Source organism: Lissotriton helveticus, chromosome 9, assembly GCF_964261635.1.
Source record: "Lissotriton helveticus chromosome 9, aLisHel1.1, whole genome shotgun sequence".
Classification (NCBI taxonomy): domain Eukaryota; kingdom Metazoa; phylum Chordata; class Amphibia; order Caudata; family Salamandridae; genus Lissotriton; species Lissotriton helveticus.
The window spans coordinates 998,359,205-998,380,632 of NC_136070.1; the positions used below are offsets into that span (position 1 = coordinate 998,359,205).

At 50.4% G+C, this 21,428-nt stretch overlaps 1 pseudogene; it reads right to left on the minus strand.

Annotated features, from left to right (window-relative positions):
* Positions 1 to 19,165: 19,165 nt before the first annotated feature.
* LOC144783689 (28S ribosomal RNA) lies at positions 19,166 to 21,020 on the minus strand (annotated as a pseudogene).
* Between the last annotated feature and the right edge of the window lie 408 nt (positions 21,021 to 21,428).

The following is a 21,428-nucleotide window of genomic DNA, read 5'->3' on the forward strand; positions in this document are numbered from 1 at the left end:
TTGAATACAGGAGCCCATCACATGTGTATGCAGGAAGGTGTATAAAGTGTTTGACATACTTTTTTATTGTTTGATCCAGAACATTTAAAGTTTTTGCTTATGTTCCTGTCATTTCCGATTTGAATGATAGTTTAGGTACCAAGTACTGTCACAAAATTTCTATTTTCTGCGTGGGCTTAAGTGGTAGATTATCAAGTTTTTGAGCCCAATTGAAAAGAACCTCATTAATTTTGTTGTTGCTTGTATGACTAGTGTGTGGATCAAAGTTCAATCCGATGTATCTCTCACTTTCTCCTGGATGAATGTTTTCAAGATTTTCTTTTTCAAATTGCCATGGTTTACAGCTATTAATCAGTATTTTATCTTTATGGTGACTGATGTAAAATCCATGTGTCTTTTTCACATTAAGTTTTAATCCTGTAGTTTTACTGAACTTTTCAATGATTTTCAGATTTGTACCCCTTCCTTCCCAGGTACTGCTGAGTACTGCGATGCCATCGGCAAAGGCGAGAGTGGTGATTTGCTCAATAAGACCATCTGATCCAAATGTGAAGCCCTTGCAGGTTTTCTGAAGAACACAGATCAGAGGATCCATGCAATGTTAAATAGTATTGGGGATTAAGAGTCACCTTGTTTAACCCCAGATTTAATTGTTATTTCAGGAGTTGCTTTGTTGTTGTTTCCCTTGAAAGATGTTGTTGAGTCAGTGTACAAGTCTTTTATTATGTCTCTGATGTATGATGGAACTCTTTGCCTTGCGAGACTCTGTATAATGTGACCATGGCTGACAGAGTCAAAGGCTTTCGATATATCTATGAACACTACTGCTAATGAGTGACTGTTTTTTCGTGCCCCTTTTATGATATTTTGCAGGAGAGTCAGACTCTCGAGACAACCTCTCACCTTCATGAAGCCTTTTTGTCTCGTATTGAATTCAACAAAAAATGAGAGTCTTTTAGTTAGTATTTTTGTGAATAACTTCATGAATGCAGTACCGATGGTAATTGGACGCCAGTTACTGATTTTTTTGAGTTCACTAAACGGTACATTCTTGGGTATCTAAATTGATCGGTTCTTTTTGATAATTTCTGGTACTCTTCTCATCAACAACCAAGACGATAAAATTCTGGGCAGCAGTCTTGGTTGCCTGATGTGCACTTTATACAAGTCATTCAGACCAATTTTATGAGGCCCCACTGCTTTCTTTAAATTGGAGTTTTCAAAGGCATATGTTATTTCGAGAAGTGCTATTTCTTTACATAAATTTCTAATTTCGTAATCCTCTGGTATCCGATGGTATCGGCATGAATTTAGGGGTTTTCTTGTTTTCTTTCTCAATTATGTTTTGTAGTATTGAAAAATTTCATCAGCACTGATTTGGCAAGTGGCATCTTATGCCCCATCAGTGATAATCCTGGCAATTTTCTTTTTGTCTTTTTTAAACATTGCCTGGTATTCTTTATAGCTGCCTTTTGCTTTGGCATAATTTTTCTTGTGTGTCCGATTGAGCCTTCCGTTTTTCTTGTCTTTTTTGTTATCTTGTTCCCTACTGAGGCATTCTGGTGCTCATCTTGAGCAGAGTTCATAGGCTCATTATTGAGTTCACGTGCTGGTTCATTTGCTGGTACACTTGCTGGGGTAGGACTTATATCAGTGGTGTTCTCTGTGATATAAGTCACTACCTCATCCATCAGATCCATAGCAGCATCGTGGTGCTCTACGTTTTGGGTGTACTTCTCGATTTCTGTGATTCTATCTTCCAGCTCATCAAAGTTCTTAATTTTTTGCGCACGTTTGCGATTGATAAAGACACTGCGCTTTTCTGTTGTTACTTCCACTGTAACCTCTGGTTCATCACAAGAGTCATTTTGAGAAACATTTGATGCTTGCAGTACATCTTTTGCAGATTGTTTGCTTTTATCTCTTCTATCTCTTCTCTTTTCAGAAATTTGTTTTCGGTTTTTATTGTCAAAATGTGGAACCATCAGCGCATTAATATTCCTCTTATTTTCATATACTTTTTCCAATTCTGCTAGTAGCAGTATTTCTTCCTGTGACCATAATTTTTTTTTTCAGAACAAATTTTTTATTGTTTTCTTAAGAGAGATTGCAAGTAAACCACAGCACTCCGAACACTGGAGGGGCTGTGAGCATATAATTAAAATGCACAGAATAGCAATCAATACCGTAGTCAAAAAGAAGCATAATCGCTTATAGTTTCCCCAAACCCCTACCCAACATTGACCCCCCCCTGGTTCCCACCCCAGCCCCTTGCACGATGTCCTCACAGGTCCAAGAAATAAAATCATTATGAAACTAGCAATGCATACTTTCCCTCACCCCGGTTCTCAAAGCATCTGTACAGTATCTGCATCCCGCTGTGCTGGCGGCTCCAGCCACAACACCCGGTACTCCGCCCATCTCTCCCACATTTTGTAGTGCTTCCTGGGGCAGCCTCGGGCCTCAAACACTGGGCGCTGTAGTCCCATACAGTAATCTAATCCCTTTTTCCACACTCCCACCGGGGGGGCCCTAGGGTCCTTCCAGGCGAGGGCCACATCCCTCTTGGCCACGGTAAGGCCGAGGAGCAGTAAGTGTCGTTTGTAGATGCTGCCACCCACTTGTTCCATAACATGGAGAAGGCCTAGCTGCGGTGTACGGGGGAGCCTCCAACCCAATACTTCATCCAAGCATTCCCAAACACTTGTCCAGAATCTCTCCAGTGCTCCACAAGACCATACAGTATGTAGGAAGGTGCCCACTTCTCGACCACATCTCAGACATTCTGGGGACACAATCAAAGCTGCTCGCCACAGTCTCTCTCTAGTGTAGTAAGCTCTATGTAGATACTTGAATTGAATGAATCGTAGTCGTACGGCAATTGCTGCACCCCTTGGAGCAGCGAGAGCCTCCCGCCAATCTTCCTCCTCCAGCTCTCCCACATCTCCCTCCCAGGTGGTCCGCAGTTTGTCAAGAGAGGAGGAACAATGTGTAACCAACGAGTTATAGATGCAGGATATTTTCTTTTCCCCCAATTCTCCCATGAATAGCTTAGCTTCCAGAGGGCTGAACTCAGGTAAGGAATCTAGTCCCTCCAGGGCAGGGGAGATGGCATGTCGGAACTGCAGGTATTTAAAGAACTGGGTGTGGGGCATATCATACTCGTGCCTTAGTTCTTGGAATGATTTTATGGTCGTGCCTTTCATCACGTGGCCTAGTGCCGAGATCCCTATTGCATCCCAGCCGCGGAACCCCTGCAAGGACGCCAGAGCCGGTACAATGGGGTCTCCTCAGTCAGCCTGTTTCACCATCCCATGCGATGAAGCGCTCGCCTCCGGATCTGAAAAACCACCTGCGTGACCACCGGAAGCCTCCTCCTCTTCCTAGCTGAATACAATAATGTATGTATGTTGTCTGGCTCCATCAAATACCTCTCCAGGGCGTAAGCTGGGTCGCCCCGATCTCCATACCACCATTCATTCAATACCAACAAGTGGGACGCCTGATAATAGGACAGGACATCCGAATATGCTAAGCCGCTGCAATATGTAGAGAGGAAACAGGTACGGAGCGCCACTCTCACTGCACCCAGAAAAACTGGCCTAGCGCCGAATTAACCTGGCGAAACCACTGCGGCGATATAGGGTAGGGGTGGTTCTGTAGTTGATAGAGCAAACGTGGGAGGGCAACCATCTTGAAAATGGGCGAGCGACCATAGAGATTCAGGGGCATACGGGACCAGGTTTTCATGTCCGACTGAGTCCGGTCCCAAACAGGAATGATATTGCGCTCCCACGAGACTCCAGGGATGTCCGTCAGGAACACCCCAAGATACTTAAGACCTCCAGTCGCCCCTTGTAGCGCCGATGCCCAGGTACCCAGCTCTGTATCGTCCCCTAGAGTCCACAGTGTGGATTTCAGCACATTTAGGCGAAGCCCCGATACCTCCCCAAACACCCGCATAATTTCAAGGACCCTTGGTCCTGACCTATTAAGGTCTGTGAGAAAGAAGAGCATGTCATCCGCGTAGAGCGCGATCCTGTCCGATGGCCCGCCTCCCATTCGAAGCCCCTCATCTGAGCGTCTATGCGTACCCACGCCGCCAAAGGCTCCATGGCAAGGGTGAACAGGTACGGCGAGAGGGGACACCCCTGTCCGGTGCCCCGTCCGATAGGAAAGGCACCGGATATAGCCCCACCCACTCTCACAGACGCCGTCAAGTCAGTATACAGTAGTTGTATGTACGACAGAAACTGGTGTCCAAGATTCAGGCGAGGTAGGAGTGCATTTAGATAAACCCAACTCAACGAGTCAAAGGCTCTGTCTATGTCAGCCAGTAGAAGTGCCGCCTGGGTCCCGGTGGCCCGCATCATCTCCAATGCCACCTGAGCCCGCCTAATGTTGTGTCTCGTTGCGCTATGTGGCATAAATCCTGCCTGGTCCGGATGGACCAAGTTAGTGATTAATGGGAGGAGGCGATTGGCGAGGGCCTTCGCCAATATCTTTGCCTCAACATTTAGAAGCGAAATGGGTCTATAAGATTCATGACGTTCGGGGGGCCTCCCTGGCTTACAAAAAACCACTATTTCAGCGTGCCTCCAATCCGCCGGTAGGCGGCCCAACTCCCTGGCCGCTTCTAACGCTTTCTTATAATGCGCCCCTAATTGGAGGTGGTATTTCCTAAAGAATTCGCACGGGAACCCATTGGGTCCCGGGGCTTTCCCTGCATTCAATTCTCCGAGGGCCTTTCCTAATTCTTCTGCGGACAGCGGAAGCTCAAGGCGGTTTCGCTCCTTTTCTGATATCGTTTGTGGCGGGAGCTCCGCAAGAAATTTATCAACCGCGTCCGCTGGGAGGGATTCCCTAGGGGCATATTGCACCGCATAATAGCGCGCAAAGCTGTCTGCGATCTCCTCGGGGGCTGATAAGGGATCCCCGGCCTCATCTCGAGAGCCGGCAGTGTCTGCGCCTGGAAGGCGCCCTGGCAGAGCCTGTACTGCATCGTGCCGGACTTGTCTCCCCATTGGTAGATTCTGCTCTGCGTAGCAAGCCACACCTGACGTGACTCCTCGAGATGTAGAGAGGCAGAATCTTGCTACGCCTGCAGGAGTCTCCGCATGTCTCCATCCTCCCCGGTCGCCGTGCACCGCTCCTCCAGGTCGCGGACCCTATCTGCCTCCATCTCCATGCCCTCCCTACGCTTTCTACGAGCTGTCGCACACCAGGCTATATCTACTCCCTGTAATGTGGGCTTCAGAGCCTCCCAGAGGGTCACATTGTCCATCTCCGATCCATCATTATCTTCCCAGTAATGGGCTATGGCCTCACGCATGTGAGACTGGTAGTCATCCTGCTGCAGGTGCCAAGTAGAGAGGTGCCATCGAAATGGCTACCGCCTCTTATCCAGAAGGATATTAATAGTAATGGGGGAATGATCAGAGAGACCGCGCGGCAGTATATCCGTCGAGCCTACCCTCCCAATCCGAGTGCCGGGGACAAACAGGTAATCTAACCTTGAAAAGGATTTGTGTACCGCAGACACATATGGGTACTCTCGATTATGTGTATGTTGATAGCGCAATGCATCTATCCAGCCCATTCCCCTCACCATGTCATTCAACCTGGTAGGGGTGCTCACCATCTGCCCACCACCTGGTCGGCAGCGATCCACCTGACCATTCATAACATCGTTCCAGTCACCCCCGATGACAGCCATCACGTCTGGGATCTCGGCCCAGATGGTGAACAGTTTCTCTACAAGTGACCATTGCAGCGGGGGAGGAGCATACACACTTCCAAAAACCACTGGTTCACAACCAATCATTCCTTTGACAAATACATATCTACCCTGAGCATCCACCCACTGCGTCGAGTGGACATAAGACACCCTGCGGTGGATCAATATCGCTACTCCCCGGGAGCCCCTAGCAAAGCCGGCGTGGAACACCTGTTGATACCCATAGCGCTGCAAACTAAGGGCTTTGGTGCCCAGGAGGTGTGTTTCCTGCAGCAGGAGGACATCTGCCTTCTCTTTTTTCCCTTGTCGCAGCACAGCGCCCCTCTTGATTTTATCCAGCATACCCCTTACATTACAGCTCACCAATCGTAGCGATGCCCTGGGGAGCTCAGACTCAGGACCTCTAGCCGCCATCTATCGGTTGTAACTTTAATTTCCCGGGCGTCGGGAATTGCATCTGCATACCTATCCACAGTAGAGCCTGGTGAACCATCGTGCTGTAAAGAACTATCCCAACCCCCCCCCCGAACTCTTCCCTCCCCCCACCTCCCAACCCCCTTCCAATCCCCAGCCCAACAACTCCTCAACTTCCAGCCTCCCCCACCCCTATACCTCAGCAACGTTGAAATACCTGTCGCGGTGCAGGAGTGCTCCGACCTCCAACGGGAGTCCGGAAGCCACCTACTCCAATGGATCCCCATAAACTACACACTCAACCCCCAACTCACCCCTTAGGGGCAATAAACGTCTCCGAACTCGAGGAGCGTGCCCGCCAGCCAGATCGTTGCCCCCCCATACCCATCCCCACCCCATCTCAGATTATTTGAAACAGTGCAGCCTCATATGTGGCTAGTCCCCCATCCTCCCACTGTCTTCAGCTGGGGCCAGGAGGCGCTACTCGCCCACCACATATGAATAACTGCAGATAATGTCCTCAGGTCCGTCTCGATATTTCAAGGATCAGGCTCCCGAATAACCGGTATATCCGGTCCTTCGTCTAGCTTCTCCTGAGGAGGACTGTTCTTTTTGGATCGGGACCTCCAGTGGCTCGAGCTCCTCGATCTCCGGGACGACTGCCGCGACGTCGCCGTTGAGGATGAATCTGAGTCATGACCAGGTGGTGTGTGCGCTCGGACCCTAACAGTTTCGTCGGTCCAGTTAAACACCTCCTCCGGTGTATTGAAGAAAAGGGTGCGAGACCTATACAACACCCGTAAGCGGGCCGGGAAGAGCAGGGCATATTGAATCTTCAGGTCTCGCAGACGTGCCATGGCCGCCGTAAAGGATTGCCGCTGCTGTTGGACCTGTTTAGTGTAGTCCGGAAATATAAGGGTCTTCTGATTGTCGTACATGAGGGGTTCTTTAACACGTGCTTGCCGCAGGATAGTGTCCCGGTCATGGTAGTTGAGGAGTCGATCTATCACGGGTCTTGGGCGGGCGCACACCGGAGGTTTCTTGAGCAGTGCCCGATGTGCTCGCTCGACTATGAAGCAGCGGGAGAGGGAGTCCGCCGGCATCCACCCCTCCAGCCACTGGGTCAGGAAGGCCTCCATGTTATCTTTCTCGCAACCTTCCGGAAAGCTAACAAATCGCAAGTTGTTGCGCCGAGCCCGTCCTTCTGCATCTTCGGCTCGGAGCACCAGGCCCTTTTGGACCCCTTCCATATTGGCCACTTTTTTCTTCAAGGTCGCCATGCCATCTTCTACCTCCGAGAGTCTGGACTCGGCCTCAGTAATGCGAGTCACAGCATTCCGTAGGTCCTGACGCAAGAGGGTGACGTCAGCCCCCACCGCCCCAATCTTGGCGTCCAGCATATCTCTGGACTGCGTGATCGCCGCCATAAGGGCCGCATTATCTGGCCCTGATGTTTGGGGGCCCCCAGAGGCTCCGGATCCCCCGCTCGGGCCCGCAAATTTGTCCATAGGCCCCTGTTTCGAGGTCCCACCACTATTTCCTCCTCTGGTCATGGTAGTCTCGGTCTCTCCGGGCGTAACACTCGGCCTCTGCTGTGTCGCTAGAAGAGGGCCCACGTTCCAGGATAATCATGTTGACCGTGTGCTCTAAGGGCGGCCGCAGTCCGACGTCCAAGTCACATCCACACCTCACTGCCTCTAGGAGTCCCTGGCCAATGCCAGCTGGCCAGTCGTACAGTGCCACGCAGTTACTCCGCAGCTGTCACAGAATGGCGCCGCAGCCACAAAATGACATGTCCCAGTACTCCAGTGCCAGGGGGGGGGGGGGTTAGGGGGAGGTGGACCGTCAACACTCAGGACCCCCCCACCACCAGAACCCCCACCGTCTCTATCAGGAGATGGTCACCAACACCAGTCCCCCGCAGCCGCGAAGGATGTCGGAGTCTGCACTCCCGGCTATGGGCCCACTGCACCCCCACTTAGAGGTCCCTGTTACCGCCAGTCCGGTAGTGGCCCCCAGCTCTGTGTCTAGCATGTGTGCCAGGAACCCATGCAAAAAACAACAAGTGATGGACTGAATGTGGATCAATGTCACACACTCCCCCAGTCAAAAGATCTGGGCCCAAATCCATCGTTTTTTTGCACTCCACACCACCCTGGGTCAGATAATGGCTTTATGCAAATCAGCTCTGACCCTGTTGCCCCATGGGAACAGTCCAGTCCGAACTACAACAGCCATATCTTTCCCAGACCGGAATCAAGCATCCGAGGACCGGACCGGTTTCGAGGTAACACCTCTCTTCAGCCCGGCTAGCTTGACTCCAAGTGTTGTGGAGTGCCTGGGACCCACGTCTGGGCATCCCCAGCGCACTTAGGGCGGAAATTGCAAAAAACAACAAATGATGGACTGAATGTGGATCAATGTCACACACTCCCCCAGTCAAAAGATCTGGGCCCAAATCCATCGTTTTTTTGCACTCCACACCACCCTGGGTCAGATAATGGCTTTATGCAAATCAGCTCTGACCCTGTTGCCCCATGGGAACAGTCCAGTCCGAACTACAACAGCCATATCTTTCCCAGACCGGAATCAAGCATCCGAGGACCGGACCGGTTTCGAGGTAACACCTCTCTTCAGCCCGGCTAGCTTGACTCCAAGTGGTGTGGAGTGCCTGGGACCCACGTCTGGGCATCCCCAGCGCACTTAGGGCGGAAATTGCAAAAAACAACAAGTGATGGACGGTCTGGGAAAGATATGGCTGTTGTAGTTCGGACTGGACTGTTCCCATGGGGCAACAGGGTCAGAGCTGATTTGCATAAAGCCATTATCTGACCCAGGGTGGTGTGGAGTGCAAAAAAACGATGGATTTGGGCCCAGATCTTTTGCCTGGGGGAGTGTGTGACATTGATCCACATTCAGTCCATCACTTGTTGTTTTTTGCAATTGCCGCCCTAAGTGCGCTGGGGATGCCCAGACGTGGGTCCCAGGCACTCCACACCACTTGGAGTCAAGCTAGCCGGGCTGAAGAGAGGTGTTATCTCGAAACCGGTCCGGTCCTCGGATGCTTGATTCCGGTCTGGGAAAGATATGGCTGTTGTAGTTCGGACTGGACTGTTCCCATGGGGCAACAGGGTCAGAGCTGATTTGCATAAAGCCATTATCTGACCCAGGGTGGTGTGGAGTGCAAAAAAACGATGGATTTGGGCCCAGATCTTTTGACTGGGGGAGTGTGTGACATTGATCCACATTCAGTCCATCACTTGTTGTTTTTTGCAATTGCCGCCCTAAGTGCGCTGGGGATGCCCAGACGTGGGTCCCAGGCACTCCACACCACTTGGAGTCAAGCTAGCCGGGCTGAAGAGAGGTGTTACCTCGAAACCGGTCCGGTCCTCGGATGCTTGATTCCGGTCTGGGAAAGATATGGCTGTTGTAGTTCGGACTGGACTGTTCCCATGGGGCAACAGGGTCAGAGCTGATTTGCATAAAGCCATTATCTGACCCAGGGTGGTGTGGAGTGCAAAAAAATGATGGATTTGGGCCCAGATCTTTTGACTGGGGGAGTGTGTGACATTGATCCACATTCAGTCCATCACTTGTTGTTTTTTGCAATTGCCGCCCTAAGTGCGCTGGGGATGCCCAGACGTGGGTCCCAGGCACTCCACACCACTTGGAGTCAAGCTAGCCGGGCTGAAGAGAGGTGTTACCTCGAAACCGGTCCGGTCCTCGGATGCTTGATTCCGGTCTGGGAAAGATATGGCTGTTGTAGTTCGGACTGGACTGTTCCCATGGGGCAACAGGGTCAGAGCTGATTTGCATAAAGCCATTATCTGACCCAGGGTGGTGTGGAGTGCAAAAAAACGATGGATTTGGGCCCAGATCTTTTGACTGGGGGAGTGTGTGACATTGATCCACATTCAGTCCATCACTTGTTGTTTTTTGCAGGAACCCATGCAGCACCTCAGCCCCCGCGACTCGGTACAGCCGCCGACCCAGGCGCGTCCCTCTGAAATCCTCGGATGACCCGTAGAGAATACAGCGCACCGTGGTCAAGGGCTCAACAGGCGTCGCACTCCCTCCGCCGCAGCCCGGAGCGTGAAAATGGCGGCCCACAGTCCAGAAGGATCCACACTCCCCACCACCAGTAAATAACAACTCCACACTCACCCCTCAGGCTGCGTGTCCCGCTGCGCCCAGGACACAGCGCCTCGTGGTGGCTCCACCGGAGAGGAGATGGGGGGGGAGGGTGGCGGGGGGCAAAGCGCCGCTCCGGGCCGAGTCATCCACTGGCGTGCACCACACCACCAGCCTGCCACTTCCCTGCTGGATGATCTTTTGGGGGTCCTCGCACCCGGGGGCCAGTATTTCCACAAGGCCTCACCCGGCCCTCAGGGTCGCCAAACTCCAGGTCCCGGCTCCAGCCGTCGCATAGGCCGCACCGTCTAGAGCCCAGTACCTCCGCTCCACCCAGGGTCGCCGCGTTCTGCTGTCCAGTCGCACGGTACAGCACAGGGCTCCACTCACCTGGTCCGCTTCTCTCCGGCCAGCCGATCTCGCCGCTCCCGGGTCTGGGCCCGCTCCCTCGCGGGGGCCCTCTTGTGGCCGCCGGGGCCGCCAAAATCTAGGTCCCGGCTCCGGATGAACACTTTGGCCGCACTGTTCGGAGCTCCGGATCTCCGCTCCCCGCGCTTGCCCGTCACTCGGACTTGCTGTGCAGTGTAGCGCTGGTCTCCCTGTGAGGAAACCCGTAGTTGGGGCTTTCGGGTATGGGGGAATAGGAAGGATAAATGCAGGATCTCTTATTGGCGGGACGGAGCTGTTTCAAGCCACGTCCGCCATGCTGTCGCGCTAAGCCACGCCCCCCCTGTGACCATAATTTTGACGGTTTGCTGCTTGCTAGAGCTGCTAGCCAGTCTCATTTTGCGCTCTTGGATGCGCATGCTGAGCACGTTGAGAAACACCAATTTTTGTTCCAAATCTGAGGTCACAGAAGCTGCACAGGAATGGCAGCTCTCCTTTTTGAGGTCTTCCTTTACATTTGGCATAATGGCATGCAATATTGTCGTATTCAGCTTTTTTGTCACATTTTGAGCAGTACAATTTAAGATAGAAGCCTTTGTGCTTGTTGGAGACATGTTTTCTCAGTTCTTTAAAAGTTCCCAATATGTCCCCACACAAGTCACATTTATATTTTTTGTTTAGGTATTTCCAATAAGTGACTTTTTTTGTGTAGTCACTTTTCCTTGTATTACATCTTTCCTGACCTCGTACACATCAGGAAGATTTTCAAAGTTTGTTGTACCAATGTCATTCTTGGCTGAGGAGGCCACAAACTCGATGGATTCACTGAGGTCTACCTTTTTGTCTTCTTCTGCTACGGAGGATGAACTAAGGCCTATATCGTTCTATGAATCGTTGTTGCTTGTTGCATTGTTTGAAGCGGGTGCTGGTTTGTCAAATTCGGTGAGGAGGTTAATGATTTGCCGTTTACCCGCACTTCATTGAATTTCTTCACTTTGACATTCAGAGCACTAGGCAGAAATCAGATTACGTCAACACCCGCCTCGGGCCTTCGCGATGCTTTGTTTTAAATAAACAGTCGGATTTCCCTGGTCCGCACAAGTTCTAAGTCAGCTAGGCACCGGCCGAGGCAGAACGCCGGCCCCATGCCCCCGGGGAGGGGGCACGGGGAGAGGCGACCACCGCTGCTGGGGTGATCCACAGCAAGGGCCCGGCTCGCGTACAGAGTCACTGCCGCCCCAGAGGGAGGTGCCTCGTCCAGCTGCGGCACACCCCCAGCCCCGCTTCGCTTCCCAGCCCAACCGACCCAGCCCTTAGAGCCAATCCTTATCCCAAAGTTACAGATCTGACTTGCGGGGGAGTTAAACGCTGCAACGAAAAAGCTGAGGACTCTATTCGAGACAGCGCAGGGGGGTACCTTACCTTGTTGTCCATTCCTTGTCTATTCCTTGTCCTGACGCTACCGGACGCCACCATCTACCGTGCCGCCGCCCCGGGACTAAATCTCCCGGCATCACTAGCGGCGGCACGCACCTGACACGCGACGAGAGAGCCAGGAGGCGCATTAAACAGCGAGCACCCCCGGCAGAGCGGTGGGGGAGTTAAACGCTGCAACGAAAAAGCTGAGGACTCTATTCGAGACAGCGCAGGGGGGTACCATACCTTGCTTGCAATTCCTTGTCCATTCCTTGTCCTGACGCTACCAGATGCCACCATCTACCGCGCCGCCGCCCCGGGACTACATCTCCTGGCAGCACTAGCGGCGGCGCGCACCTGACACGCGACGAGAGCGCCAGGAGGCGCATTAAACAGCGAGCACCCCCGTGTCGCGGGACGAGCCAGTCGAAGCCCGGGCCAAGGGCGGGCCCGTTTAAGCCCGTTCAAGACTGGTCAAGGACGGGACGGGCCACCCCTCTGACACCTGCCACAATAACATAAAGGTCAGTATAACTTTATAAAGTATTTGAGAGCTATTCACCCACCATTAGCCACCCAAATAAGTATTACACAAGGACTAGAAAGGATGGCTACCTCACTAGATGGTGGACCTAGTAGCAGGAAATCAACTGGTGGCTCACTACTGGGAACCCTTGATAATTTTCTTATAAGGTATCAAATGCACTTGCCAAAGACATTGAACTTACCGAAAATAGACTATCCTTGGACACTTCGTTTGATAAAAGGTCTTCCCTGGGCCCCTTGGCACATGCCAAATCATCGATTCACCTACCAACTGATTCACAGGGTTCGCTTCCTCCATCAGGAGTGGTGACTACTACTCCACCTCAATCAGCTACTACTATGAACATAAGTGACACTTCCCCAGGAGAAGGAGTGCTTAGTAGCAATACGGTCAGAAGCCCATCCCCTAAAATTAAGACTCGATCTGCTGGTCAGGTAAAACCTATTATGATTCAGCTCAAGGGGAGGGAGCAAGCAAAAAGGAAACGCCCTGGTCCACAAACGAATGCTGCAGGGAAGAAGGCAAAATCTTGTAAAAATAATGCCCCATCTGAAGATCCAACAGTGATGCCATCAATCATCCCCTTACAAGTGGAAAGTGCAGATATAAGTGGGCAGGGAAGCCATTTGGACACTAGGAGGGAAGATCCATACTTGGAATTGGGTCCTTCTTTCTGGAAAAGACTGGAGAGTACCTTTAAGAAAATGTGTCACCCATTGCATGAACGGCTGGACTCTATTGATGTGCCTTGAACTGTCATTGGTATCAGTCCAGAAACAGGCAGGACTAAGTCGCAGTGCTCATACCGCGAGGCGAAAAAACCCTGTGGACAATGGTCCATCTAATTCCAACAGTGGTACCGGGTCAAGCCAGATAGCAAGGCCAAATCTGGCTGTTGACAAGTGGCAAACTACTAATATACTACCTGCCACTGAGATAGGAGTGGGGAAAACAAATGAAGCTAGTGGGACGCCACAAAGTACTTTGTTGCGGACAGACGCTCCGCCAGCTTTGAACCATACAGGGATGGGAGCAAATCTATTGAGTAAAGAGAAAAATCTGGGTGATGGTACTAAGTTGAAAGATAAACAGCTAAATCCTTCTGCTTTAACCAGGGCTCATAGCGAGCCTCCCTTACCTTATATTGACCTACCTCCCCAATCAGCCCCCTTTGTGGTAGTCCTGGTAGGGGTGCCCCCACTAGCTCGAGGGAAATGAGAATCATACCCAGACCGGAAACATAAGTGTATATTCTGGCTAAACAAGTATCGCCCATTGCCAGCCAACATGCGAGGTGAAATTATGGGAGCACGGAGAGTCAGCTGGATAGGCAAGGGATGCAAGACGGTAGCAGGAGATTGCATCATTATTAATTTCAGAAACCAGACATGTGTTAACTTTATTTGTAATTGGCCACACAACGATCTGTCCAATGGGATACAAGCTCTACCCTTAGCTTACTTCTATGGGCCCCCTATCCCGGTTTCCTTTGAGAGGGATTTGTTTTCTCAGGGACCTGTTACTAACTTTCGCCCCTTAGGGAATATAATGTTGTTCAACAGATTCCAGCCCCTGTCGGGGCTAGGGGACTGCGATTGACAGTCCGAACTTCAAAAATCTATCCCGGCTAACAGGGGAGGGATGGAGGCTAGGAAAGGGATTGTGCCCGTCCAGAGCAGTAATGACGAAGGGTTGGCTGAGCATGGCCAAAGTAACACATGTGATATCATTTCTGAGGTCCCAGTGGTGGAGCAGTCCTTGAATAGACAGTTTAACACTAAATATATCTCAGGGGGATGTCCCGAACGGGGCAGATTGGGCATAACATTGGATGGACCGTTGTACCAGTCATCTCTGGTGTCTTGGAATGTGGCAGGTTTGGGGTCGAAACTTAATACGCAGACTTGGGCAGATTTCATTGACCACTTCGATATTTGTCTGTTCCAAGAAGCTTGGGCGGTAGATCCAATGTTCAGAGTGGGCTATTTGAATTTTTTTGTCCCTGCTGTAAAAAAAACTAAAGGGCGACCTATGGGGGGTTTAGTGATATGGGTCAAGCAGTCTCTAAAATGTAACATCCAGTTGCTCTCTATTATATGTAATGATATTCTTGGTGTCAGAATTAGATTTCATGCTAATTTAGAAATCGACATTCTTAATGTATATGCTAGGGGGCTTCAAGGTGGCAAGAAATCGGAAGTTGTAGCTAAACTTGACACAATACTACAGGCTACCCCAAATAACATAATGTCATTGATTGCTGGTGACTTCAACACCACTTTTGAACCCCTTGGTCTGGACGATATACATTTAACAGAGGAGGAGGACACCAGGTGGGGAGTTCCTCAGCTCGGTACTAAACCCATTAGAAAATGGACTGAGGCTGCTATCCAGTTAAAGGGCCTCTGCATGGAAAACGAGCTGAGGGCTGCCAATGGGCGCACATTGTCGGATAAAATGGGGAAGGAAACTTTTGACAATGGTGCTAGGGTAAGCAACATTGACTATCTACTCGTCCCTCTCAAGATGTGGTCTATGCTCCTTGACATGGAAGTGGTGACTCGCATCGAAAGTGACCATAATCCCTTGAGTGCAAAGTTTAATCTGGGTATTCATATAGAGGCTGATCCTCATGTAGGGCACTCCTACCCGGATTTGGTCATGGCAAATGATGAGCGCCACCTCAAATGGTGTCAAGTCGCAGAGCACCAGGAAATAATTAGTAACATCGAGGGGGACCTGGAAGGAGCTCTAAAGGCTATGGAGGAAGTTATCCAGAATGGATCTCCCCCTTATCTTTTATTAGAGGCACACAATAGGCTCTTTGTAAAACTGAAAACCTACTTTTGTAAACCTAGCTTAGGAAAAAGAAGAATTCAAACTAAAAAACCAGAGAGCTGGTATCACGGCTCCTGCCGTCAAGCTAGAAGAGAGTTGGGTCTAGCCCTAAAGTCCAAAGATATGGGTACATTAAGATTGGCTCGTGCAAACTATAGGCTCAAGCAACATATCGCTAAAAAGGCTTGGGAAGAGGGCCTGTGGCAGGATTTGAAAGTGGCGTGCTCTGCCAAGAACCCCAAACTTTTTTGGGAAATTTTTTAATGGGATAGGGGAGGACATCGAGAGAGTCCCCATAATAATGTTGATCGTAATTCTTGGGTTGGCTACTTTAAGCCCCAATACGCTGCTATTGCTATTGGTAATAGCGAAAAAGCTTTTGTCCATACTGTGTATAAGGAGCCTATCTTTTCTCGGAGTGATGTGGATGGGGCATTGGATCAGGTCACTGAGGGCCGTGCTACCGGCATGGATTGTGTCCCCGCAGATTTATTTCTGAACAACAGAGGGCGTTGGCGATTATATATCTTGTATCTGGCAAATGCCATAGCCCAAGGGATGGAAGTACCTATCTCATGAAAAGGGGCAGAAATAATGCCGGTGTATAAAAAGGGTGATAAGTCGCTCGCAGCCAACTATAGACCAATAAGTCTAATTGACTGTTTACAAAAAATTATGGGACGGCTAGTTTTGGACAGAATCCATACCTGGATGGATAATGACAATATTTTGAGTCACCTACAGGCTGGTTTCCGCCCAAAAACAAGTACCATAGACCAGGTCTTCCGGTTTATTATGTTATACTGGCGCACCGTGGTCCTGGAAAAGGGTACCTTGTATGCCTTTTTTGTCGACTTAAAAGCGGCTTTCGACCAGGTCCTTCGTAATATACTATGGAAAGTCCTAGCGGAGCTGGGGATGGCACCTGAACTGCTGAGTCTGACTGTCCGCCTGCATGAGGACACCTTCGCTCGGGTCCAGTGGGTTGCCAGGGGGAGGTTACGGAGCCCTTTCCGGTAGCGCGTGGAGTGAGGCAAGGATGCGTTATGGCACCAACCTTATTCTGGCTCTTCGTGAATGGGGTTGCGGATTTCCTCTCCCTGGTCCCGACTGATGCCCCCGCGATGTCTGGCGAGCGGGTTCCGATCCTCATGTTCGCGGACGACACGCTCATCATTTCAAAGACTCCGAGTGGACTCCAGCAAACACTGAAGCGGTTTGAAGTTTTTTGTTTGAATAGGGGCCTAGAAATAAACACGACAAAAACTAAGTATATGGTCCTGACTGGCCGCAAAACGTGCGGGTCCAATAGACCCTTCAAAGGGGTGATCAATATGAACGGTTCCCCGCTGGAGCAGGTAGACGCCTTCACCTATCTGGGGGTTACCCTTCAGAAAGATTTGGGGTGGTCTAGCCCATTGGATATTGCGGTGCTAAAACTCCGCCAGCAGGCAGGTATCCTTTTGAGAAAATTCACCTCAACAACGAAGCCTATTAGCCCCTTAATGGAAGTATACGGGATGAAGGTCTTAGGTTCGGCCCTTTATGGAGCCGAACTTTGGGGTTTCGAAGATCTAAGAAAGTTATCGCTAGCAGAAAATGAATTTCTACGAAAAGCTACTAGCGTCCCCATAAGTACCCCGTTAAAACCATTAATGTGGGACCTTGGAAAAAAGGCAGTCCAGGATCTTGCCTTTCTGCGGCCATTACTGTATTGGCGCAGTTTATGGACCACAGAAGAATTACAGCACTATGCCCAGGGACTAAGGGAGATAATGGCTAAAGACCTATGCCATAGAATACACTGGCTGAAGGCCATCAGATCAATACTGTTCAAACTGGGAATGAGGGAACTATGGGAGGATCCGGAAAACACCCAATTCCCCTAAAAAAAATCACTAAAAGAAAAGTATTGGGAGATGGTGATTGCTGAAGAGAGGTCAGATGGTCTCCCCTCGCACTTAACTGGTCATTTCATGGATATTAAAGCCCATCCTCAACTGGAACAATATTGGGACATTATTGGTAAAAAACAGGACCGAAAGCTTTATTTCCAGCTTAGGGTAGGATCGCTACCAATAATATCCTTTACAGTAAAATGGGCAGAAAAAAATGGTAACGACAGATGTCCCAAGTGTGGGGAGGAACAAGAGTCATTAAGTAATTTTTTATTCTTTTGTCCTTTGTATACTGACAATAATCATAAATTGACCCAGTCCTCAAGGCAAACAAAAATGTAGAACTGTAAACAGCTATAGGTTGTCAAATGATCATTCTAATTATATCTCTAATTATAGAGATTATTGCTCTGTTTCAGTCCAATGCCAAAACTAAAAGATAGCCCGTCTCTGATGAACAAATAACCAAACAACACAGTACAAACATCCACTAGAAGGACAACATTAGAAAAAAGTGTGAATAGCTAGATGACACCTCACGGGCGCACCACCAATGGGACCCCTGGTTGGTACTCACCAGGTTGGCCCTGTTCTCATCATCGGTGTCAAATAGCTTAACGTAAACGTGTCCGAAAACCCAAAGTAAAGAGAAAGACAGTGAATGGTGCAGTGTACGCAAAACGTATATGTGACACGGACTAACAACGTTCAACATATAACACACAAAATACTGCGCAACAAGATGCAACTATCTCTTTATTTATATTTTCTTGTTGCTTACAGTAAACATGTAATATAAAAAGGGAGGGTACGAATACTACCTATCGATTCATACTCAGCCCACAGCCGACATGTTTCATTGCCTTAGGTATTGTATCAGGCAATTTCTTCAGGGCAAACGAAAATTTAAGGTGCCACTGCCAGTGATACTGTGCTTTAAAATGCTGTAAATCAAAAAATAGAACACATATATATATATATATATTTAGACACCTGCCGGTAGCATTGCTGCGTATTTAACACTACATTGCGCCTAGTAATAGACAAAAAATGCTCGTTACCTGGGGGGCACCTTTAGCTTTCATACCATTACCAATATTGCTCTGTAAAACTCTTGGACCCACTTCCAACCGGTAAGTGTGGTCTTGCCTCCCTTCTATGTTCATCTGACGGGAAAAATGAAGAAAGGGGAAGACGCCATACGGGCGCACGTTAAAATCAGCCAATCTAGTCTCACCGTATCAGCATCATATTGTCCTGGGTCAGCGCGTTTACCAGTGGAGGGACTTCAAACGGCGTCTTCTCGGCACCGGAGCGCCGAGGCTTTGTATACTGACCCCAGAACAATGTGGATTAAGCCTATATGTAAACTGCTTGGGATACATAAGCATGCTGAGGCTCTGAGGATTCTATCTACAGACCCGACGCCTAGAATTGCTGTTGCCGTGGCTAAATTCCTGAGATGGGCTTGGGTAATCCGCACAAAATACATAGCGATAACTATATAAAGATTAAGTTGTATTCACCTATGTATAATGGGGTTAACTTCTGCGGATTTTTTGTGCAATTCTCCTCTAGACAAATGTGTATTGATGAAATGATTTAAGACATTTTTAAATTGTAATTCGGCATTAGTCTATTGTAGTTTAATACTTCTTTTAATATTTATTGTATGGCTTTTTAAATTGTCTTTTTTTATTAATAATTGTGTATTATATGTATACTTTTAGGACTTAATTGTCGAATAAAGTTTGTGAAATTGACTTGCCGACTTCCCTTACCTACATTGTTCCAACATGTCAGAGGCTGTTCACCTTGGAGACCTGCTGCGGATATGGGTATGGCCCAGCGCGAGATTTACACCATCTCACTGGATTTTCAAGGACTAGCGAGAGCTCACCGGACGCTGCCAGAACCGTGGCGTTTTCCAAGGCTCGGGCCCCTTTCTGGGGATGAACCCATTCCAGGGCGCCCTGCCCTTCACAAAGAAAAGAGAAAACTCCCCGGGGCTTCCGCCAGGTTCTCCAGGATCGTTTGCGTTACCGCACTGGACGCTGCGAGGGCGCCCGTCTCTGCCACTCCAAGTTTGGGGATCTGAACTGACTCCGTTTTGATCGGCCAAGGGCAATGGAGGCCATCGCCCGTCCCTTCCGAACAACGCTTGCCCATCTCTTAGGACTGACAGACCCATGTTCAACAGCTGTTCACATGGAACCCTTCTCCACTTTGGCCTTCAAAATTCTCGTTTGAATATTTGCTACTACCACCAAGATCTGTACCTGTGGCGGCTCCACCCAGGCCTTCGCCCTGGGCTTCTGTGCGCACCGCAGCGGCCCTCTTACTTAGCCCCCGTGGCTCTCAGCACTGGCGACGGCTGGTTATGGGCCCGACGCTCCAGCGCCATCCATTTTCAGGGCTAGTTGATTCGGCAGATGAGTTGTTACACTCTCCTTAGCAGATTGCGACTTCCATGGCCACCGTCCTAAAGTCTATATCAGCCAACACCTTTTCTGTGGTCGGATGAGCGTCGGCATCGGGCGCCTTAACCCGGCGTTCGGGCATCCTGCAGCGCCAGTTCTGCTTACCAAAAGTGGCCCACTAGGCACTCGCATTCCATGACTGGCTCCATGCCAGCGAGCCGGGCTTCTTACCCATTTAAAGTTTGAATATTGGTTGAGATTGTTTCGGTCCCAAGACCTTTAATCATTCGCTTTACCAGATAAAACTGGGGGCTCCGAGCGCCAGCTTTCCTGACGGAAACTTCGGAGGGAATCAGTTACCAGATGGTTTGATTAGTCTTTCGCACCTATACCCTGGTTGGAGAACCGATTTGCACGTCAGAACCGCTACGGAGCTCCACCAGAGTTTGCTCTGGCTCCGCCCTGCCCAGGCATAGTTCACCATCTTTCGGGTCCTATCACGCATGCTCATGCTCCACCTCCCCGACGGAGCGGGCGTCCGGGGGAGGGCGCGGATTTGGTAGAAACTCCCTCGGCCCACTGACACGGCGAAGCTGCTGCCAGGGGGGCTGTAACACCCTCCACCGGCGCAGAGGGCCACCTGCTACCCCAAAGCCTTCCCAGCCGACCCGGAGCCGGTCGCGGTGTATCACATGGAGAAAATGAGCCCTGCTGGGGCCGGGTAGGGCCCAGACGCCGGTCCCACAGAGGGTATCGGGAACTCTCGGGCTGCCGACTTTCCCGCCATGTTGAATTCTCCGGGGCGGACTGCACGGACCCCACCCTTTTACCTCTTGACGGTATTAGGTCCTCTTGAACTCTTTCTTCAAAGTTCTTTTCAACTTTCCCTTACGGTACTTGTTGGCTATCGGTCTCGCACCCGTATTTAGCATTAGATGGAGTTTACCACCCACTTTAGGCTGCATTCCCAAGCAACCCAACTCCGAGAAGACCCGATCCCGGCGTGCCGGGGGCCGCTACCAGCTTAACACCGTCCATGGGGTGAGCCTCGATCAGAAGGACTTGGGCCCCCTGAGCGATGCCGGGGAGTCGGTCTTCTGTATGCCACATTTCCCGCACCCGACACTGGGCGGGGATTCCGAGCTGGGCTCTTCCCTCTTCACTCACAGTTACTGGGGGAATCCTGGTTAGTTTATTTTCCTCCGCTTGGTACTATGCTTAAATTCAGTGGGTTGCCACGTCTGATGTGAGATCGTAGTCGGAAGAATAACGGCGAAGCGTCAAGAGGGTCGCCGGGAAAGGCCAGCCCCCTGCTGGAGCAGGGGCCTGGCATACCCAGCAGCCCGCGCCCTCTTTCCCCCGGATTGGGTCTGGAGGGGGTTCGCCCTCGCCAGGATGCCGGCCACAGAGATGGGTACCCAAGGCGCGTGCGCGCGAGCAGCCAGTTGGACACCAGAGACAGCCAGGCGCGGTGGTACGGGTCCCGGGGCAGAGCGGTCACCGGACCCTTTCTCTGCATTCTGTCCATCAACTGTTGTTTTTGCATTTGTCACTCCGAGTGGGACGGGTATGTTCAGACGTGAGTCCCGTGCTCTCCATGCCACTGGAATCAAGCTAACCTGGCTTATGAGGGCTGAAAG